General features: G+C 45.9%; 1 long non-coding RNA gene across 1 annotated transcript in view; it reads right to left on the minus strand.

Annotated features, from left to right (window-relative positions):
* LOC307207309 overlaps positions 1-17,500 on the minus strand; it is a 249,617-nt gene that overhangs the window by 133,632 nt on the left and 98,485 nt on the right. The window lies entirely within an intron of this gene.

A 17,500-nucleotide genomic window follows, 5' to 3' on the forward strand; every position in this document is an offset into this window, starting at 1 on the left:
CTAGTTGTTGAGCAATGCTTCCTCCAAGCTACTATATTCTTCTTCTTTGGCAATCCCTCTGTAATCTCTGGGAGCGTTTCATTCTTCCAGTTCTATGAGGGTTCTAGCTGCTGTTATACCATGTGTTGTTATACCACGTATGTCCACGTGTTCTTCTTTTTTTATAAAAAATAATTTTTATTGATTTTAACATATAAATTATGAAATGTACCACAAAGCTTATCACTTATACAGTCTTTTTAGACTTCCATCAGCACCTCTGATGATCCACCATTTTAACCACTTCTTATGCATTTTTTAACTTTATATTGCCTTTACGTCTCTTAACAAATCATTTTTGCAATAATTCCAATAATACTCCTCACAAAACTTCTTGCAAACCTACAAACGTCGTCTGTTTACTCCAGTCTTCCATGAATTTCTGGTCCCGCCGGTTTCGAATCCTTCCTGCTAGTTTATCTAGTTCTGCATAGTCCATTAATTTCATCCTCCATTCTTCAATCATCGGTAATTCTTCTTGCTTCCATGTCCACGTGTTCTAGAGAGGGAGACAAACTTTTCTCCCTCCATTTTCTCTGTGGCACGCATAATTTTTATGAGTGAGGGCTTCCTTCTCGTGGGGCTTTGGCACGCTTCACAGTCTGCGCGCCAGAGGACAGCCAAGCCAGAAAACTCCAGGTCTTTCAGGTTAACCTTTTTCTCTATCTTTCTCCTCTGCTCCACGACCCGTTTCCAGCATACTCGCCCACGTCTCTGCAACAGGAGCACCCTCTGGCTATGCTTGCCATGTGCTCTGCTGGCGCCCGGCCTCTTCCGCCTCCAGCATTGCATCTCTCCCCCAGGGGGAAAATGTCGCTGTTGTTCCAGCTCTGTGGGTGGACTGCAAGAGGGTTTTCATATCTGCAGTTTCCACTTCTGGAATGCCTTGAGTAAAGGGTACCTCTGAGCGTCAGCAGAGCGTTCTCCTATCTGCTAGGTTTCAGTCCTGGAATTGGGGACAATTCCCCCACCCCCAAACGAAGCATCACCTCCGGTTCCGCTGCCTTTCATTTTGGACAGAAGGTTTCTGGCATTTCATAGAATCATAGAGTTATATGTACTAAGCTTGGATGCTACAGCAATAGGCAGGTAGGAGCCTAGAACGCAACAACTGATTGGCCTGCAGGAGCAGCCCAATCAGGCTCCAGGAGGGAAGCAGAATCAGCCAATCAGATAGAACCTATTGTGTAAATAATGTACAGTGGTACCTCGGGTTAAGAACTTAATTCGTTCCGGAGGTCCGTTCTTAACCTGGAACTGTTCTTTTTTTTATAAATAATATTTTATTAAGTTTTAACCATAAAGAAGTTATGAAACAACAGATAGAAAAAACACAGGAAAAATACAAAAACACAAAAATACAAAAATGCAAAAATACAAACATTTAACATAGAAAAAAGAAAAAAAGAAAACAAAAATCCCTCTTTTTAAATTTCTCATCTTTAGTTAACTTATTTTCCTGACTTCCTCACGCCTCCCTTTTTTGTATTCCATTTAAAAATTGGTTCAGCAAATTCATATCCTGTTAGTTTATCCTTAATTATTTTTCCTCACATATTATAGCTTCAAATTTTCGTCTAATATCCATCCAATCTTACATTTTATCTTATTACAAGAACTCCTTCATTTCATTTCAGTGTCATCAACATTCAAAAATTTTACAATATTTCTGTAAGTAGATTTTAAATTTCCTCCAATCTTCTTCCACCAACTCTTCTCCCTGGTCTCGGAGTCAGCCAGTCAGATAGAACCTATTGTGTAAATAATGTACAGTAGTACCTCGGGTTAAGAACTTAATTCGTTCCGGAGGTCTGTTCTTAACCTGGAACTGTTCTTAACCTGAAGCACCACTTTAGCTAATGGGGCCTCCCGCTGCCGCCGCACGATTTCTAGTCTCATCCTGAAGCAAAGTTCTTAACCCGAGGTACTATTTCTGGGTTAGCGGAGTCTGTAACCTGAAGCGTCTGTAACCCAAAGTGTATGTAACCCAAGGTACCACTGTATATCAGGGTGTCCAACCAGTAGATCGGGTCTACTGGCAGATCCCCAGCTGATCCTGGTAGATCATGGGATCCTTATCATGTAATAATACTTTATTATTTATACCCCGCCCATCTGGCTGAGTTTCCCCAGCCACTCTGGGCGGCTTCCAATCAAGTGTTAAAAACAATACAACATTAAATATTAAAAACTTCCCTAAGCAGGGCTGCCTTGAGATGTCTTTTAAAGAGAAGATAGCTGCTTATTTCCTTCACATCTGAAGGGAGGGCGTTCCACAGGGCGGGCGCCACCACCGAGAAGGCCCTCTGCCTGGTTCCCTGTAACCTCCCTTCTTGCAGGGAGGGAACTGCCAGAAGGCCCTCGGTACTGGATCTCAGTGTCTGGGCTGGATGATGGGGGTGGAGACGCTCCTTCAGCTGTTATCGGCTGCAGGCGGCTGACTGATTCGCTTCTGAATTTCGATCTGCAGTCGATGATATGGTACAATAGTGTTCACTTTATTTCAGCTGTGATTCCCGCATTGCACGGGGTCGGGGATTTGACTGGTCTCTTCCAATCCTACAATTCTTTGAAATGCCCTTTGCTTGTCCTGTGATTTCAGGAGGGTCTGGATTCTGTCTTTGTTTTTAAAGCCTTGGAACAATCCTTGCTTCTCGTTTGCTCCTTTGGGGGTTTCTCGGTTTCCTCGCTCAGGGTTCTGTCTTGGGCCCGGTCTTATTCAACATCTTTATCAACGACTTGGATGATGGACTCAAGGGCATCCTGATCAAATTTGCAGATGACACCAAACTGGGAGGGGTGGCTAACACCCCAGAGGACAGGATCACACTTCAAAACGACCTTGACAGATTAGAGAACTGGGCCAAAACAAACAAGATGAATTTTAACAGGGAGAAATGTAAAGTATTGCACTTGGGCAAAAAAAAATGAGAGGCACAAATACAAGATGGGTGACACCTGGCTTGAGAGCAGTACATGTGAAAAGGATCTAGGAGTCTTGGTTGACCACAAACTTGACATGAGCCAACAGTGTGATGCGGCAGCTAAAAAAGCCAATGCAATTCTGGGCTGCATCAATAGGAGTATAGCATCTAGATCAAGGGAAGTAATAGTGCCACTGTATTCTGCTCTGGTCAGACCTCACCTGGAGTACTGTGTCCAGTTCTGGGCACCACAGTTCAAGAAGGACACTGACAAACTGGAAGGTGTCCAGAGGAGGGCAACCAAAATGGTCAAAGGCCTGGAAACGATGCCTTATGAGGAACGGCTAAGGGAGCTGGGCATGTTTAGCCTGGAGAAGAGGAGGTTAAGGGGTGATATGATAGCCATGTTCAAATATATAAAAGGATGTCACATAGAGGAGGGAGAAAGGTTGTTTTCTGCTGCTCCAGAGAAGCGGACACGGAGCAATGGTTCCAAACTACAAGAAAGAAGATTCCACCTAAACATTAGGAAGAACTTCCTGACAGTAAGAGCTGTTTGACAGTGGGATTTGCTGCCAAGGAGTGTGGTGGAGTCTCCTTCTTTGGAGGTCTTTAAGCAGAGGCTTGACAACCATATGTCAGGAGTGCTCTGATGGTGTTTCCTGCTTGGCAGGGGGTTGGACTCGATGGCCCTTGTGGTCTCTCCCAACTCTATGATTCTATGAGTCTATGAAAAGTTCCTCTGCGATGGCCTGCAAATGTACTAAGTCTCTTTATGCCTCTGTCTCCCAGTTCTGCTACATTACAATCTCCCTCCACCTTTTTCTGTTATTCCATTGCATTCTCCCTTCCCCCCTTTTCCTTGCTGGGGATGCTGTCTCTCCCCTGCTCGACCCTTTGCTCCTTTCTCTCTCCCACTCTCGGGGGCCCCTTTCCGGCTGGCTCGCACGTGTTGCTCTCGAAAGAAGAAAAAGACTTTCTTTTCCTCCCTGCTTTGCAAAGAGGAAAGCACAATCTCTGGGGGCGATGGAGCGCTTGTGGCCTCGAACGGCGTCTCCTCATGTCAAACACAGAGGCAGCATCCCTCCATTAGTCTGTAAGGAGAGTTTTGCAGGATCAGGACCCACCTTGCTCTGTGCCCTGTTTCTCTCTCTCTCTTTTTTTAAAAAAATATTTTTCATTTTTTAAAGAACAACATTCTTATACATTTAAAACATTTTCAATTTCTATACATCCGGGAATACAGTGGTCCCTTGGTTCTCAAACTTAATCCGTTCCGGAAGTCCGTTCCAAAACCAAAGCGTTCCAAAACCGAGGCACACTTTTCTATAGAAAGGAATGCAAAATGGATTAATCCCTTTTAAAAACAACCCCTAAAACAGCAATTTAACATGAATTTTACTATCTAACGAGACCATTGATCCATAAAATGAAAGCAAAAATCAATGTAAGGTAAACGTAAAGGGACCCCTGACCATTTGGTCCAATCGTGGCCGGCTCTGGGGTTGCGGCGCTCATCTCATTTTACTGGCCGAGGGAGCCGGCGTACAGCTTCCGGGTCATGTGGCCAGCAGGACTAAGCCGCTTCTGGCGAACCAGAGCAGCTCATGGAAATGCTGTTTACCTTCCCGCTGGAGCGGTACCTATTTATCTCCTTGCACTTTGATGTGCTTTCGAACTGCTAGGTTGGCAGGAGCAGGGACCGAGCAACGGGAGCTCACCCTGTCACGGGGATTTGAACCGCCGACCTTCTGATCGGCAAGTCCTAGGCTCTGTGGTTTAACCCACAGTGCCACCCGCATCCCTAATAATCAATTTAGTGTGCTATTAAATAAATAAGACAGTATTGTAGATGATTAAAATTAAAATTATTATTTTTTCTTGCCTGTACTGATGATAGTCATTGTTTGGATGGGGGACTTTTATCCGTTTCCTCAGTCACACAATCTGTCAGTAGCTGAACTGGGTTCCACAGAGTCACAAAAACAAATGAACCGAAAAAGCCTCAAAAACAAAAACGCAAAAAAAGAGAAGAGGATGACAGTATAGATTTAGAATAGTGGTTTGCAGAAGGTCACAGTTCAGAGGCTGCAGAGGGGAGAAGCTGGGAAATATTGGGGGAGGAACACCAACCAGAAGAAGTACCAGGGAGATACAGCTAACAGACTCAGTGTCCTTAGAAAGCATTCCTGACCCACCTCCCTCTCCCAGGACCCGGCGTGTATTGAGAGTAGGAGAACAGAAAGCTCAGAGGCAGAAAGCACAGATCAGCCGGTGCAGGGATGACGCAGAATAGGAGAGATGGAGCAGGGTGGGACTTTACATGGAGCAATGCCATTATCTAAGAGAGACCACATTCCTTAGTGTCTCTCTGTGACTATTGAATAAACTACACGGTAAGAACTCTTCTTGTTTCTCTGCTTCTCGGCGCCCCACCGTGGCAGGGGTACGATTCCCCGAAGGCTGATAGTGGAGCGTTTTGGAGCCCAGTTCCCCTAACGTTTATCACCGTACCAGGTAAACCCGAATTTCCTGAAGGGAAAACACCAAGACTGATGTTGCTTGACTAAAGAACTATGGCAAGAGAAACTGACGGACTACGCAGAACTGGCAAAATTGACATAAAAACTACGGGACAAGGATAACTGTGACTTTGAAGATGAACGGGAACCCTTTACGAAGTATTGAAAGAAGCAACAAAGTGAACTGGACTCCTTAGCAGGCTTAATCCCCGGGGGGGGGGGATTAAGGATGATATGTTTTAAAATAATATGTTTTGTTCAAATTCCTAATAGAAAATAATTTAAAAAGAAAGAAAGACTGATGTTGCTTGAGGATAGTACCATGTGTTCTACAAAAAGCACCGTATTTTTCACTCTATAAGACGCACCAGACCACAAGAAGCACCTAGTTTTTGGAGGAGGAAAACAAGAAAAAAACTATTCTGAATCTCAGAAGCCAGAACAGCAAGAGGGATCGCTGCGCAGTGAAAGCAGCAATCCCTCTTGCTGTTCTGGCTTCTGGGATAGCTGCGCAGCCTGCATTTGCTCCATAAGACGCACACACATTTCCCCTTACTTTTTAGGATGGAAAAAGTGAGTCTTATAAAGCAAAAAATACAGTATATCTTGATGTTGGCTGTCTCGAAAGACAATGGAGTGTGCCTCCAGGGGTGAAGTCTAACCGCTGGAGAATCACAACATCTGCTGAGGTTGAAGAGACCGGTAACTCATAAATGTTGCTCCCTGTGTTGTTTTTGCTGTGTTAGCAGCACCGAGGGTCAAGCCTCGGCTGTGTGTCTGGAGCACCTGGGCTGCCCAGACGACAAGACCCCGCTCTCGGCTTTGCCAATGTGGTCCAAGGAGAAGCAGAGAAAGACGTTTGGCAACAGCTTGGCAGCAGGAGTTGCTGGAAGGAGGCGTACAAGGTCCTGAAAGACCTACATTGGCTCCCAGTACGCTTCCAAGCACAATTCAAAGTGTTGGTGCTGACCTTTGAAACCCTTTGGTCCTGAATGGGGTAACTGTGCCCCTGAAGGACCAGGTACGCAGCCTGGGAGGCACTTTGGACTCACAGCTGTCCATGGAGGTGCAGGTTAATTCTGTGTCCAGGGCGGCTGTCTACCAGCCCCACCCAGTATGCAGGCTGAGACCCTCCCTGCCTGCAGACTGTCTCGCCAGAGTGGTGCATGCTCTGGTTATCTCCTGCTTGGACTACTGCAATGCGCTCTACGTGGGGCTACCTTTGAAGGTGACCCGGAAACTGCAATTAATCCAGAATGCGGCAGCTAGACTGGTGACCGGGAGTGGCCACCGGGACCACATAACACCGGTCCTGAGAGATCTGCATTGGCTCCCAGTACGTTTTTGAGCACAATTCAAAGTGTTGGTGCTGACCTTTAAAGCCCTAAACGGCCTCGGTCCTGTATCCCTGAAGGAGCGTCTCCACCCCCATTGTTCAGCCCGGACACTGAGGTCCAGCTCCGAGGGCCTTCTGGCGGTTCCCTCCCTGCAAGAAGTGAGGTTCAGGGAACCACGCAGAGGGCCTTCTTGGTAGTGACACCTGCCCTGTGGAACGCCCTCCCAACAGATGTCAAGGAAATAAACAACTATCTGACTTTTAAAAGACATCTCAAGGCAGTCCAAGCAGGAAATAACCAGAGCACCCCACTCCAGATTTGCGTAGGGTTTACTCCTGAACATTATTCAACAGAGTTTTCCTTTTCCTTTGGCAAATAAGCTGCGTTCCAGGCAAGGGTGTTTGGAGAGGGTGGGGGTTAAACTTTGGGACCTTTTGCATGCAAACTACCATAGTTCTTTGCCACTGAGCCATGACCCTCCCCTAAGTTTCGCTTGCAGGGTGGAGAAGGAAGCAGAGGTTTGTGATATCAGTGCCCATCCCTTTTAAGACACAGAAGAGGCAACGGCGTCTGTTTGCTCAAGGCTAACATGGAGAATTGTTGACACACCGCCTGTGTGCATTACCGACACTTTCTGTCAATGGGCAAGGCGTGAGCAAAGTTTCTTCTCGTCCCCGCAGAGGTCTTCAGCAGCAGAATACAAGAGGTCACTATTTATTCATTTATCTGCCACCCATCTGACTGCTTTGCCCAACCACTTTGGGCAGCTTCCAACAAATGAAAAAGCACAATATAGCATCAAACATTAAAAACTTCTATGTACAGGGCTGCCTTCAGATGTCTTCTAAAGGCTGTATAGTTACTTATCTCCTTGACATCTGGTGGGAAGGCGTTCCACAGGGCGGGGGCCACTACCAAGAAGGCCCTCTGTCTGATTCCCTCTGACCTCACTTCTTGCAGGGAGGGAACTGCCAGAAGGCCCTTGGAGCTGACCCACAGTTTCCTGAATGCTCTTTGAGAATAAATCATGCTTATTTACTTCAGGTTATTTGCCCCTTTTGTTGGCATTCGTCAGACGAAGCCATATTTTAACAGACTCATGGCTAAGTGCATACGACTTATGGTTTGATGCCAACACAAAATGTTTCACAAAGTGAGATGCAACTTTTCGATTTATAACTACTGGGCCCTATTCTCTGGTTATCTCCCACTTGGACTATTGCCATGCACTCTATGTGGGGCTACCTTTGAAGGTGACTTGGAAACTACAACTAATCCAGAATGCGGCAGCTAGACTGGTAACTTGGAGTGGCCGCTGAGACCATATAACACTGGTCCTGAAATACCTCCATTGGCTCCCAGTATGTTTCTGGGCACAATTCAAAGTGTTGGTGCTGACCTTGAAAGCACTAAACGGCCTCGGTCCAGTATACCTGAAGGAGCATCTCCACCCCCATCATTCAGCCTGGACACTAAGGTCCAGCTCCGAGAGCCTTCTGGTGGTTCCCTCCCTGCGAGAAGTGAGGTTACAGGGAACCAGGCAGAGGGCCTTCTCGGTGGTGGTGCCCTCCCTGTGGAACACCCTCCCATCAGATATCAAGGAAATAAGCAACTATCTGACTTTTAGAAGACATCTGAAGGCAGCCCTGTTTAGGGAAACTTTTAATATTTGATGAATTATTGCATTTTAAGCTTTTGTTGGAAGCCACCCAGAGTGGCTGGGGAAACCCAGTCAGATGGGTGGGGTATAATAATAATAATAATAATAATAATAATAATAATAATAATAAATTTTATTTATATCCCGCCCTCCCCAGCCAAAGCTGGGCTCAGGGCGGCTAACAACAATCAAAATAATCCAACGATTCTAAAAACATTTCATTATAAAAATTAATTAAAATCAAATTGATGGCAACCATTAAGCAAAATTCTGTGCAGATTGCCAGAGGAGGGGGGTCAGGCTGTGCCCTGACCAAAGGCCTGGTGGAACAGCTCTGTCTTGCAGGCCCTGCGGAAAGATGTCAAGTCCCGCAGGGCCCTAGTCTCTTGTGACAGAGCGTTCCACCAGATTGGAGCCACGGCCGAAAAGGCCCTGGCTCTAGTTGAGGCCAGCCTAACCTCTCTGGCCTGGGATCTTCAAGATGTTTTTATTTGCAGACCGTAAGTTCCTCTGTGGGACATACCAGGAGAGGCGGTCCCGTAGGTACGAGGGTCCTAGGCCGTATAGGGCTTTAAAGGTTAAAACCAGCACCTTAAACCTGATCCTGTACTCCACCGGGAGCCAGTGCAGCTGGTATAGTACCGGATGAATGTGATCTCGCAGCGAAGACCCCATAAGGAGTCTCGCCGCGGCATTCTGCACCCGCTGAAGTTTCTGGGTCAGTCTCAAGGGCAGCCCCACGTAGAGCGAGTTACAATAATCCAGTGTGGAGGTGACCGTCACGTAGATCACAGTGGATCACAGTATAAATTAATCATCACCATCAGGCAGCCCTGTTCAGGGAAGTTTTTAATATTTAACGCTGTATTGTTTTTAATACTTGATTGGGAGCCACCCAGAGTGGCTGGGGAGACTCAGTCAGATGGGCGGGGTATAAATAAATTATTATTATTATTATTATTATTATTATTATTATTATTATTATTATCATCATCATCATCATCATCATCACCATCATTATCCTGCCTCTCTCAGGGGAGGTGAATCAGAGCCACAATGCTCTCATTTGCCATGGAATAATCCTATATGTGTCTCCTCAGGAGGGAGACTCATTGCGTTCAACTGAGCTTCCCCCCAAGAAAATGGCTAGCTGGCTGAAACTTTAAGCACATCTTGTGAGCAAATTGGCCTAACTCATTTCTTGCCAGCAGATGGTGGTCTTGCAGAACTTTCCTGCGGCAGCAAATTTGCTGAATGTATACATTTTTTTAAAAAAAAAGTATTTCCCCCTAATATAATGCTATACTGTGTGTTACATGCATTCCTATGCACGCTTTTAGCCCAGTATACGCATTTTTGTTCGCCTTTCATTCCACGTTTCCCTGTCAGTTTGCAAATCTTTACAATAAGAGAGAAGCCCTAATGAAAATTCGCCGGTGTTTTAATGCGAATTCACCCTAATGTGCACATCTCTGAATACTATTCTCTCCAAAATGAACATTTTTGCAAGGCAGTTCCCCCTAATAAGGATGCATCTCGTAGGTTATTTTCACGAACATATGCACTCTTAGGCACGCTTTACCTAGCACAGTATATGGATTCTTGCACCCATGACTTGGCTGGAAAATCTCATTGCCACAAATTTCTGAACGTGACTGTGTTTCGGTTCAGCTATCGGTTTGCAAATGTGGTAGGCTCCGCTTCAAAACTGCAGATGTTTTTATCGGAAGGTTGGATGCCAGGAATTATTTGGCGTTGCAGGGGGTTGGACTACATGACCCTTGGGACTCCTTCCAGCTCTACAAATCCACGTGAATTGTGAACACGGTCGGATTTATCCCTCGGCCTCCAGCTTGTGCCATTTGGGCTCCAAGAACCCAGCTTCAGACAAACCCATAGATTGTTGCTGTCATTCCTCTGTCTCGGATGAGAATGGGGAAGTGTGCCTTTTGGGTTGCAGTTAAACTGTTGGGAACTTACAGCGCCTGCTGTGGCTGTTGAGCCGCTTGTCGAGTGATATTCTGAGATCTAAGCACCCACTGAAGCAGGTGCTCCAGAGCCAGCACCAGTGGGTATGGACACAAGACTAATTCCCTATATGTTCCCCTGGAGCCCCCTCCCCAAAGCCCAGGAAGCTTAGAAGTACTCCCTGGTCCCGAATGGGGTAACTGTGCCCCTGAAGGACCAGGTGCGCAGCCTGGGAGTCATTTTGGACTCACAGCTGTCCATGGAGGCGCAGGTCCAGAGGAGGGCAACCAAAATGGTCAAAGGCCTGGAAACGATGCCTTATGAGGAACGGCTAAGGGAGCTGGGCATGTTTAGCCTGGAGAAGAGGAGGTTAAGGGGTGATATGATAGCCATGTTCAAATATATAAAAGGATGTCACATAGAGGAGGGAGAAAGGTTGTTTTCTGCTGCTCCAGAGAAGCGGACACGGAGCAATGGCTCCAAACTACAAGAAAGAAGATTCCACCTAAACATTAGGAAGAACTTCCTGACAGTAAGAGCTGTTTGACAGTGGAATTTGCTGCCAAGGAGTGTGGTGGAGTCTCCTTCTTTGGAGGTCTTTAAGCAGAGGCTTGACAACCATATGTCAGGAGTGCTCTGATGGTGTTTCCTGCTTGGCAGGGGGTTGGACTCGATGGCCCTTGTGGTCTCTTCCAACTCTAGGATTCTATGATTCTATGATTCTAGGTCAATTCTGTGTCCAGGGAAGCTGTATACCAGCTCCATCTGGTATGCAGGATGAGACCCTACCTGCCCGCAGACTGTCTTGCCATGCTCTAGTTATCTCCCACATGGACTACTGCCATGCGCTCTACGTGGGGCTACCTTTGAAGGTGACTCAGAAACTACAACTAACCCAGAATGCAGCAGCTAGACCAGGGTCAGCAACTTTTTTCAGCCGTGGGCCTCAGACCATGTGGTGGGCTGGACTATATTTTTTTGGGGGGGAAATGAATGAATTCCGATGCCCCACAGATAACCCAGAGATGCATTTTAAATAAAAGCACACACTCTACTCATGTCAAAACACCAGACAGGCCCCACAAATAACCCAGAGATGCATTTTAAATAAAAGGACACATTCTACTCGTGTAAAAACACGCTGATTCCCGGACCGCCCGCGGGCCGGATTGAGAAGGCAATTGGGCCACATCCGGCCCTCGGGGCCTTAGGTTGCCTACCCCTGGTCTACCAGATCCATCTGGTCCGCAGGCTGAGGCCCTTACTGCCCGCAGACTGTCTTGCCAGAGTGGTACCTGCTCTGGTTATCTCCCGCTTGGACTGCCTTCAGATGTCTTCTAAAAGTCAGATAGTTGTTTATTTCCCTGACATCTGATGGAGGGAGCCACCACCGAGAAGGCCCTCTGCCTGGTTCCCTGCAACCTCAGTTCTCGCAAGGAGGGAACCGCCAGAAGGCTGTCGGAGCTGGACGTCAGTGTCCGGGCTGGACGATGGGGGTGGAGACGCTCCTTCAGATATACTGGACCGAGGCCGTTTAGGCTGCGTACCTGGTCCTTCAGGGGCACAGTCACCCCATTCAGGACCAAAGGGTTTTAAAGCTCAGCACCAACACTTTGAATTGTGCTTGGAAATGTACTGGGAGCCAATGTAGGATTTTCAGGACCGGTGTTATATGGTCTCGGCGGCCGCTTCCCATCACCAGTCTAGCTGCCGCATTCTGGATTAGTTGTAGTTTCCGAGTCACCATCAAATCAAAGCAGAGCCAGACATTTGGCACCAGCTTGCCAGAAGGAGGCACAGCATTCATATATGGGCTTTTACAGATGTAAAAAGGAAGTTGCAGAAGTGCAAGCAAATATTAGGAACTCCTAAGGGTCAGCAGATCTCCTGCCACGAGTCCTCATGCAGCCTCCAAGATCAACCCGGGTCAAGTTGTGCAACTTAAACAATCACCAGGACTTCCTCTCTTGGATTCCTGTGGTTTTAATTCTATTAGAGCAGGAAATCTCCTTTTCTTTTCTTTTATTTTTTTAAAAAAGCACCATTGTTCCATGCAGTTCCATTTTTAGCTCTTCCTGAAATCTCTTCTAATATGCATTCATTAGCATTGTTGGACAAAGTCTCTTCAGCCACCCTCCCGTGGAGGGAAGCTGTCTCATCCAGTACTTTGCAACTGGGATCTGAGAGGTAAATTAGCAGCTTTCATGCTAATTTTGAAGGTCTCCCCTCCACCACCAAGCTGCTTTACAATTTAATTCAGTGTTTAGCCAGAAGCATGAGGACTGGAATCTTACTGTTTATTTTTGGGGGTGTTATTTTTTTAAGAAGAAGGTCCTGCCCTGACCTGGCCACAGTGATCCATGTGACGGTCACCTCCAGGCTTGACTACTGTAATTCGCTCTACGCGGGGCTGCCCTTGAAGCTGTCCCAGAAACTCCAGCGGGTGCAGAATGCTGCAGCGAGGCTCCTCATGGGGTCTCTGCCATGGGAGCATATTCACCCAGTGCTTTACCAGTTGCCATGGCTCCCGGTGGAGTACAGTCAGATTTAAGGTGCTGCTTTTGACCTTTAAAGCCCTTCACGGCCTAGGACCCTCGTACCTATGGGACCGCCTCTCCCGGTATGCCCCACGGAGAGCCTCAAGGTCCATAAATAGCAACACTCTAGTGGTCCTGGGCCCTAAGGAAGCTAGATTAGCTTCAACCAGAGCCAGGGCCTTTTCAACACTGGCCCCAGCCTGGTGGAACGCTCTGCCTCATGAGACCAGGGCCCTGCAGGATCTGATTTCTTTCTGCAGGGCCTGTAAGACAGAGTTGTTCCGCCTGGCCTTTGGCTTGGAATTAACTTCACCCCCTTCCCCTCTTTCTTTTTTATTTCTCCTTCTGTGATGGAACTCCTATTTCGGGACTTCCCTGGCTTTTTTTCTGGCCCATGTAGGACCAGTCTGGATAGTTAGCCCTGGTGAAGACTTGACGTTTTCATCCCCCCAAAAAGTTTTTGAGTTTCTGCTGAAATGAGGCTTCATTTTAATGTATTTTAATCTTGTTTTTTTAGAGCCCGGTGTTGGCTGGGGTACAGAGTACATGCTTTGCCAGACCCGCCAATGTGGATATTTGCTGTGCATGCAGAAATTCATGCCCCTAACACAGGGGTCAGCACACTTTTTCAGCAGGGGGCCGGTCCACTGTCCCTCAGACCTTGTGGGGGGGCTGGACTATTTTTTTGGGGGGGGAATGAACAAATTCCTATGCCCCACTAATAACCCAGAGATGCATTTTAAATAAAAGGACACATTCTACTCATGTAAAAACATGCTGATTCCCGGACCATCCACGGGCCGGATTTAGAAGGCGATTGGGCCGGATTCGGCCCCCGGGCCTTAGTTTGCCTACCCATGCCCCTAACATCTCCATTAGGGACTGGGAAAGACTGACATTTAAATAGTACATTTAAAGCACGTGGCTTCTCCCATGGAATCCTGGGAACTGTCGCTTGCTAAGGGTGCTGGGATTTGTAGCTCTGCAGGGGGCAGATAAAACTACAGTTCCCGAGATTCTTCGAATAAAAAAGTCTCCAGCTTCGGTCGTGCTTCAGATGTCTTGTGTCGATGCTGCCGTCTCCCCGACTAGCCCAGAGCCCCCGAGCTACACAATGCAGAAAAGAGAAAGAGCGGAAAGCAAAACTAATTTGGAGCAGTCCTGTTTAAACGGATTAAAACCGGAGGTTTATGGCGGATTAAAGGCGAGATTAAGAAGGGAAGCTTTGGATGAAACCGAGCTGAGAGAGAGAGAAGGCTTACCAGTGCTCTCTGTGTGAGCTACTTCCCCGACCTTCTGAGTATATATTAATCTTTTAGCCACAGCTAGACCAGATACTATGCCATTTGCCAATTTAAACTTCTAAACCTGGAAGGCAATTCAAATTTGCAAGGGAACTGGAAGTCTGTTCAAAATGAAAGGGTGTGTAGCTGGAATGCGTTCAGACTGGCAAAGGGGCTCTCCTTTATCAGGGACAAAATATATATATATATTTTATAATATTTATTAAGGGTTTTTTGATTACAACACACAAAGAAAAACATACAAAGATATCACATATCATAACATATTTTCTTGTCTTCTTTGGACTTCCTCACATCTCCCGCTCCTGCGTTCCAAATTAATAAAAATTAAACCAGCAATTTATCACCTTATCCCCACCTTACAATCTAATTTTCCAATGTTATATCTTAAAATTTTAGATACGTTTATTTCGCTCTTTAAAACATTAAACTTAGCCTAATAATTATCTAAAAATTTGATTTTTTCATGAATTTAACTTATCTTCATAGTTCACTTCGTCTGTTTCAATGGTGCCAAGTTGTTTATGATCAAACATCCTGCTTAACATTCATACAATTTACAATATTTTTGCAAATAAATCTTAAATTTTTTCCAGTCTTCTTCCACCGTCTCCTCTCTCAAGTCTCGGATTCTGCCCGTCATCTCGGCCAGTTCCATATAGTCTATCAGTTGCATCTGCCATTCTTCCAGTGTGGGTAGATCTTGAGTTTTCCAGTGCTTAGCAACGAGTATCCTTGCTGCTGTTGTTGCATACATAAAAAATGTTCGATCCTTCTTTAACACCCCTTGGCCAACAATACCCAAAAGGAAGGCCTCTGGTTTCTTAAGGAAGGTATACTTAAATACCTTTTTCAGCTCATTGTATATCATTTCCCAGAAAGCCTTCATTTTAGGGCAAGTCCACCAAAGGTGAAAGAACGTTCCTTCATTTTCCTTACATTTCCAACACTTATTATCAGACAAGTGGTATATTTTTGCAAGTTTGACTGGGGTCATGTACCATCTATATATCATTTTCATTACATTTTCTTTCAAAGCATTACATGCAGTAAACTTCAGCCCAGTAGTCCACAACTTTTCCCAGTTCTCAAACATAATATTATACCCAATGTCCTGTGCCCACTTTATCATAACCGATTTAACCATTTCATCTTGTGTGTTCCATTTTAACAGCAAGTTATACATTCTTGAAAGTACCTTAGTCTTAGGCTCTAACAGTTCCGTTTCTAACTTCAATTTTTCCACCTGGAATCCTAACTTTTTATCAACTTTAAAAATTCCTTTAATCTGAGCATAGTGTAACCAATCTCGCACTTTGTCTTTCATTTTCTCCTGACTCTGCAATTTCCAATTGTCTCCGTCTTTTTCTAATATTTCCCAATACTTTGGCCATTTGGCCTCCATATTGAGTCTTTTCCGGGCCTTAGCTTCCAATGGTGAAAGCCACCTTGGAGTTTTATTTTCCAATAAGTCTTTGTATTTTGTCCAGACATTAAACACTGCTTTTCTGACAATATGGTTCTTGAAAGTCTTGTTAATCTTAACCTTGTCATACCATAAATATGCATGCCAACCAAACGCATTGTCGAAACCTTCCAAATCTAATACATCAGTGTCCTCGAGGAGCAGCCAATCTTTTAACCAGCAGAAAGCTGCTGATTCATAATACAGCCTTAAGTCTGGCAGGGCAAAGCCCCCTCTTTCTTTCGTGTCAGTTAGTATCTTAAACTTAATTCTGGGCTTTTTGCCCTGCCAGACAAATTTGGAAATGTCTCTCTGCCACTTCCGGAAGCACTCTGTTTTGTCCACAATCTGTAATGTTTGAAATAAAAACAGCATTTTTGGCAATACATTCATCTTTACAGCAGTGATTCGACCTAACAAGGAAAGTTTCAGTCTTGTCCAACTTTCTAAGTCTCTCTTATCAGGGACAAAATAAAAGGGTTGGTGATCTAGAATCATAGAATCATAGAGTTGGAAGAGACCACAAGGGCCATCGAGTCCAACCCCCTGCCAAGCAGGAAACACCACCAGAGCACTCCTGACATATGGTGCTTAAAGACCTCCAAAGAAGGAGACTCCACCACACTCCTTGGCAGCAAATCCCACTGTCAAACAGCTCTTACTGTCAGGAAGTTCTTCCTAATGTTTAGGTGGAATCTTCTTTCTTGTAGTTTGGAGCCATTGCTCCGTGTCCGCTTCTCTGGAGCAGCAGAAAACAACCTTTCTCCCTCCTCTATGTGACATCCTTTTATATATTTGAACATGGCTATCATATCACCCCTTAACCTCCTCTTCTCCAGGCTACACATGCCCAGCTCCCTTAGCCGTTCTTCATAAGGCATCGTTTCCAGGCCTTTGACCATTTCGGTTGCCCGCCTCTGGACACGTTCCAGTTTGTCCTTCTTGAACTGTGGTGCCCAGAACTGGACACAGTACTCCAGGTGAGGTCTGACCAGAGCAGAATACAGTGGCACTATTACTTCCCTTGATCTAGATGCTATACTCCTATTGATGCAGCTGATATAGAGGTTTAAAGAATCATTCATAAAATCGTGGAGTTCGAAGTCTTGCAATCCAGTTACAGTGGTACCTTGGTTTTCGAATGTCTTGGAAGTCAAACGTATTGGTTTTTGAACGCTGAAAACCCGAAAGCAATTGCTTCTGTTTTTGAACGTGCCTTGGAAGTCAAACTACTTCCACTGAGTCCCACCCCCCAATTTTTTCAATTGAAATTGCGGACCGCCCTTTGTGCCTTGGTTTTCAAACGTTTTGGAAGTCGAACGGTCTTCTGGAATGGATTATGTTCGAAAACCGAGGTTCCACTGTACTTGGTTTCTGTTTGCTGAATTTGTTCTGTGACAACAGGGAGTCACCCCCCTCCCCAATTTCCCCCATCCTGTATCAACTGGTGTTATACCTAAACACCTTTGGCTTTTAGTTTAAAGGTAAAGGGACCCCTGACCATTAGGTCCAGTCCTGGCCGACTCTGGGGTTGCGGCGCTCATTTCGCTTTATTGGCCAAGGGAGCCGGCGTACAACTTCCGGGTCATGTGGTCAGCATAACTAAGCCGCTTCTGGCGAACCAGAGCAGCGCGCGGAAATGCCGTTTATCTTCCTGCCGGAGTGGTACCTATTTATCTACTTGCACTTTGACATGCTTTCGAACTGCTAGGTTGGCAGGAGCAGGGACTGAGCAACGGGAGCT

The sequence above is a fragment of the Podarcis cretensis genome (assembly GCF_951804945.1).
Source record: "Podarcis cretensis genome assembly, chromosome: 18".
Classification (NCBI taxonomy): domain Eukaryota; kingdom Metazoa; phylum Chordata; class Lepidosauria; order Squamata; family Lacertidae; genus Podarcis; species Podarcis cretensis.